The sequence below is a fragment of the Capra hircus genome, chromosome 28 (assembly GCF_001704415.2).
Source record: "Capra hircus breed San Clemente chromosome 28, ASM170441v1, whole genome shotgun sequence".
Classification (NCBI taxonomy): Eukaryota; Metazoa; Chordata; class Mammalia; order Artiodactyla; family Bovidae; genus Capra; species Capra hircus.
Genome location: NC_030835.1, coordinates 19,369,543 through 19,375,542, shown reverse-complemented (window position 1 = coordinate 19,375,542; position 6,000 = coordinate 19,369,543). Strand labels below are relative to the sequence as shown.

The following is a 6,000-nucleotide window of genomic DNA, read 5'->3' as shown; positions in this document are numbered from 1 at the left end:
TGTGATAAGGAAATAAATGTTTAACATTAATCATGTTTACAATTCAAAATATAACAGGAAAGACTCTGCATTTCTCTAATAAAAAACTTTAATGTCAGATTGCCTAATATTTTCCAGGCTATAAGGTACACTTAGAAGCTGCGTTTGCGTCTTAGCATAGTGGGGAACTGTTTAGCTTGATGTTTTGTGGGCATTCATAACCTCAGGCTTCCAAGTTGCTATTTAGAGTTAGGCCAGTTGGTGCCTTGATGGAATTAATATACCATCTAGAATTGCCTAACTTACATTCAAAGAAGAGCTTAAACCAATGATTTCCATCTGTTTTTATGACATTCCCAGGGAATCTCAGGTTACTTCAAAGGAGATCAGAATTCTCAAATGAAATTACTCTGGACATAGAAATCTCATACTCATGTACTTAGATATGTCAGATAAAAACATACACCTACATGATATAGTCTTCTAGAAGAGGTGAGGATCAGGAAATTAATAAGGTAATTGCATCCCAAGATCTCAGAAGGGTAAGACAATCACAAATTATAATAGCTGTCATAAACCAGATTTGAACTAATTATGGAAAATAAAAACCCACTAAATTCACACATCAAACATTTGGGTCACAGAAAAAGTAAAATGGCTTTGGAGGGTGGGCAAAATTGAACCTATTTTTAAAATTGATGATTTTGTGGATGAATTACTAGCAGACCCAGCAGAATATGAATCTGGTAGCATGGCTAATTCATTTCTTTCATCTCTAAATCATGTGACATGCCTGTCTCTAAGTGAAGAAACAGTTCATCCTGCATCTCAATAAAATGTTTATGAGAGATCCTTGTTGCTAATGGAGTCAACTCACAATCAATACATTTATTCATAAAGTCATGCACACATACAGGTCAAGGGTTAAGAAAATATTTTCACTGCCACGGTAATCAACCAAACGTACTATAATCATGCTTTTCACTGACTCCTTGAGGATATGGATTGGGAACGGTCCAAGAGACTTTCGACCTTGTGACCAATCACAAAATTGCTCTGCTTAAAGCAAATGCTTCCCTGGTAGCTCAGCGGTAAAGAATATGCCTGCCGTGCAGGAGGCCTGGGTTCAGTCCCTGGGTCAGGAAGATCCTCTTTATAAGGAAATGCCAACCCACTCCAGGATTCTTGCCTGGGAAATCCCATGGACGGAGAAGCCTGGCGGGCCACTTAGCAACTAGACAACAACAACAAAACAAAGAGTATGAGGCTGCCACTTTCTAATTGTAACTGCGGGTAAGTTTGTCTCCCGCTCACTGCCTCAGTTTCAACACCTGTAAAAAGGAGAAAACAACACCCACCCCATAGAGTTGTTGTCAAGATTACATGAGTTAGTATTGGAAAAGCTCAGTGCATACAATAAGCATTCAATAAGTGTAGGGTCTTACTATCATTATTTATTATTCACCTTGTCAGAGGCTCCCTGTGTGGGAGGCCACTGCAGAACTCAAGATTATTGATGAACTCATAAGCCTGTTGACTATTTCAAACGTATTTTAACTATACAATATTATCTCAGTGCTAAATTCCTGTTCATGTTCTAAATGTTCAATAATAAATATAGACAATTTAACTAGATCTGCACATTAGGTTACATTTTTGTCCCCTCTACATCCTGAATACTAGATTTTTCCTATCACATAAAGGGTTTGACCAAGTGAACTCTGGGATCTCTTCTAAGAACCAGACTATTATGAAACTGACATTCCCTTGATTCTCTGAATTTCAACTACATCATCTATTTGAAGGAACCAACCAGTATGAAAGGGGAAAGTCCTGTCTAGTAAATTTCTTAGACTCAGCCTTTATCAGAGGAGCATATAAGAAAATGCTATGATGAAACAAGTTATATAAACTACACATAAAAATGACCATGCCTACATTTTTATTGGGAAGTTATAGGGAGAATGTGAATCTAATATATATTGATGAATTATTCAGCTCTATCTCAGTCAGCCTGGCTGCCTGCATCACACGATAGGAGGATTTTTCAAGCACTCCCAGAAGGCTCTTGAGCCCTCTTGAATGTTGGCCTGGAGATTATTTCTGATCAAGTATAGGCATCAGAAATCTATATAGTAGGGAAGGTAGGGGCTTCCTGTGGGAAGGGAAAATCGAAACCATTATGAGATGCCCCAGGGGATCATTTTTAAACTCTTTAAACACGTCTTAGGAAAAGAGAACTTTGTCCTGACTAGATTTCTGACCTGGCAAGTGACCTTCAAAGACAAAGAACAGTGAAGTCATACACAGGGAGTGTAAAAGAGCACGAAGGTGAAGGAAGGAAGTCCCGGAGAACAGAGACCATTTGGGTCCAGGAGACTTTGAGAAGCCATGTGAGAGTTAAAGACAGAGAGGTTTGTTTATACCTTTATGATACATCATAATCTTTTGGGAAATAAACCAATGCTCAAAAAACCCTTTGAAGCACATTTGGTTTAATGTGCTAATTCCATCAATAGCCCTGATTAATTAGCATAAATCCAGAGGGTAATGGACATTTGGGGTCTTCCCACTTAAGTCTATTGGAGGCTTTTACACTGAAAGATTGCCTAAACATTTATACATTTATAGCATCAAATACACATAATATTACCAAATGGAAGAGGCTTTGAAATGCATCCATTTGGCCAGTGTTGGAGAATTGTGTTTTCCTGTGGGTTTCTCTTTTGTGAAGACATCAAAAATTTGCCTCTCCTTTCGTCAATCCTTTGACTTACCAAGAGCAGGAGATCACAGGAAACAAGAATGGCCCATAGCAAGATAGCTTTTCCCACTGAAATAAACAAATTCCTTTGACTCAACCCCCTAGCCATGGAGCCCTAGCTAATATAATACAAAGGACAGAACTGGCTTCCAGTAGAACAGAACTACAATAAATGCCATTTTCACACCTGATATTGTCCACCACACCCCCATAAATATATTTTTTTCCAGAAACTAACAGAAATTGGTCTTTAAGACAATAGCCTCCTGCTAGTCTTAATACCTACCAAGAATACAAATTAACCCCCCGTAAAAGCAACTGAACTAAAAATTAGGTCCACGCACACAGTCTTACCCATGAAAACATACATCTGCTAACTCCAAAGAATATGCAACTCTGGATTCTGTCATAATTTATAAAAAGCTAAAAGGCAGGCATGGATATAAAGTCTTAGTTCTCGTGGCTGTGGCCACCCAACGCTATCTTCCCAGTGGTGGACACAATCGTTAATGTATTTATTATTCTTTGAGGACACGAGACATTGGAAAATGGCATTTTTCCCTTTCACCTTCTAAGGCTTTCCCCAGGACTACCAGATGAACGCCCACGCCACCTTTTTCCACCAAAGGTGGATCCCGCTAACAGGAGACTCTGGATCGAGACCATAGCGCCTCAATCACCAGCTCTGGGGGAAGCCTCATCTTAGCAAGAAGCCCTCAGCGCATCCAGCGGATCCGCCAGCTAAGCGGAGGCCGCGCGGTTTCATCATTAATGCTCCTGAAGGACAATAGCTCATCAAGCCCCACCGAAAGCCCCGGACCGGTCGCGGAGCATGGGCTGGCGGGGGATGAGGCTGAGCGACTCCTCCTAGAGGTGGTTATGTGGAGAAGGAGCAATCCCTTCTCCCTCCTCCTCCTCCCCCCGCTACTATCCGCGGCCCGGAGAACTGCCGCTTGCCGCCATTGACACGCACAGATAGAACCCAAAGAAAGGCAAAGAGTCCTGCCCGGCACCGGCGCCGCGCCGGCCGAACCTGCGCCCGGGAAGCGGCGCGCGGAGGGCACCGGGCGCCCGGAGCAGGCGGCGCAGCACCAGGTGAGCCCGCCATGGCGGTGGCATTATTGTTCAGGGGGCTTCGGGGTCTGGAAACAAAACGAGCCGCGGGGGCAGTGCAGGGGCCGGAGAAACCCCCCTGCCCCTCCCCGCTGCCCAGCCCCTGCGGGCGCTCCCCGGAGAGCCGATCCTTGCCGCAAAAAAAAAAAAAAAAGAAAGAAAAGAAAAAGAAAAATTAATAAATCAAGCTGCCCAACTTGCCTTCTCGGGAAATAAAGGGGGGTTGCTAAAGAAGCGGTAAAATTCCTGGGGCTGGCGAGGAGCCGGGGGCATCTTGGGCGATGAGGGAGGGAAGAGAAGGGATGCGGGGTCCAGCCGCCGGCCCCGGGCGACGCTGGACCCGAGGGAGCGGAGGGCTCCTGGGGATGCGGAGTTGGGGGCGCAGAGGGGGAGAAGGGAGACGCCCGGCCGCAGAGGAGGGCTAGTCCGGGGGCGGTGGTCTGCGCAGGGGCCGAGAGAGCCCAGGCAAGGCCGCTCTGGGGGCCTCCGAGGGTGCCCAGGTCGGGCGCCGGCTGCTCCGGGCTGACAATGGAGGGGGCGCGGAGGCGCCGGGTGGAGGGAAGAGACCGGGGTCCGGGGGCGGGCCGCACCAGAGAAGGTCAGGCCGGGGACGCGGGCCCCGGGGGCTAAGGTCTGGGGCTGCCGCGCGGTGAGCGGGGCGCCGCGGGCGGCTGCGAGCCCCCGGCCGGTGCGGAGGAGGGTTCGGGGCCGGGCACTCCCCTCCGGTTTCCTTTCCGGGGCGCCCGGTGCCGACGCGCGCGCTGCGCTTTCCCCGGGAAATGGCGGCCCCTCCGCCGCTAGCTTGGGCAGTCCCAGGTTCCTGCTTTGCGCGGGAAAATAATAATAATAATTACGGTGGAAAGGAATAAAAGTAAAGTGTCTACGACTCAGGAAAGGGCTGCGCCGGGCGCCAGATGCGGAGCGAATCGCGCGCGGGGCGGGGACCAGCCCTGCCTCCCCGGGCGCCCAGCCCGCTCTCCAGGAGCACCCTAGTTCCAGCCTCGCCCGCCTCTAGAATTCCGCCCGCGGGTGTCCTTCCCCACCTTTCCTCCTGGGGGCGCCCTCCGCTCCTGCCCTCTTTGTTCCACACAACAACGGCCAGGGCACTGAGCCTCTCAAGGGCCAAACGAGCCTCCTGTTCCAGTTGTTTCCAGACCCTGATTTTTCCTGGCCTGAAATGGGCCGCCGCGGACTTGAGTTAAGCCTGGTCACTGCTGGGTTTATTGGCAATGGCCCCAGGGTGGGCGAAGGGATGAAAGGGACGGGGATAGGCTGAGAAACCACAGCGCGGGTTCCTGTGTATTTTAAGGGGGTGCCGCAGGGACCACAGCCCCGAACCCCTGATGGTAAACTAAAGGCAGTTTGGGTTTTCCAACAGCGCTAATGAAATAAAGTATTAGCCTTTCTAGCCTTTCTCCAGCCCAGGGGAATTCAAAACCTGGCCTCGGTCTAAGCCCCCTGAGACCTCAGGGGCCCATTCCCCAATCGGTCCAGCACAGCAAACAACTTCCTCATTTTTTTCATTTGTTTTTGTGTCGAAATGCAATTGTACCCTCACTGGGCTGCGCAGTTGCTATTGAAACGGTTCATTAGGTGAGAGAAAAAGAAACACTGTTAAGAGCGAACATGTGTCTTCCTTTATGTTATTTCTTATTTAGGAACAGTTCCTTTGTGAAACACAAACCAAGTTACATGTAATTCTCAATGAGTTCACGTTTAGCTGAAAGCTATCTCTTACCCCTTTGTAAAATTCTTCTTATTTTCAAATTAATGTTCAAAACAGCAAAATTTGGAACTTCACTAGTCGATTTTTAGAATTGCTTTAGCTCAAGATTATCATATAAATAAATATAGGCACTGCTTGGAGGGAAGTTTCTCTTGAATCACGTAATTCACACCTTTAAAACCCTTATTTCCTGTATCCACATTTCCTTTAAAAATATGCCCAGTTCTCACTCTGGTTTTTCCTACCCCGTCACAGTTCCTCCTCACCCAGATCCATTTACTGCCATACTTTGGACATTATTAATGGTTTCCTCTATTTCAAAACCCTATAAAAGAATTTACCTTCTTGGGTCCAGAATGTTCCACAGATTGTGACCCTGCTCCCTCACCATTCCATCTTGTCTAGTTCCCTGGGGTTT

At 47.1% G+C, this 6,000-nt stretch overlaps 1 protein-coding gene across 1 annotated transcript in view; it reads left to right on the top strand.

Moving 5' to 3' along the window:
• The window catches only part of LOC102191766 (core histone macro-H2A.2), a 53,481-nt gene continuing 50,835 nt past the window's right edge, over positions 3,355-6,000 (top strand). Inside the window, exon 1 of the mRNA XM_018042509.1 lies at positions 3,355-3,838. The gene's annotated coding sequence lies outside the window, so the exon portion shown is untranslated. The remainder of the gene's footprint in view (positions 3,839-6,000) is intronic.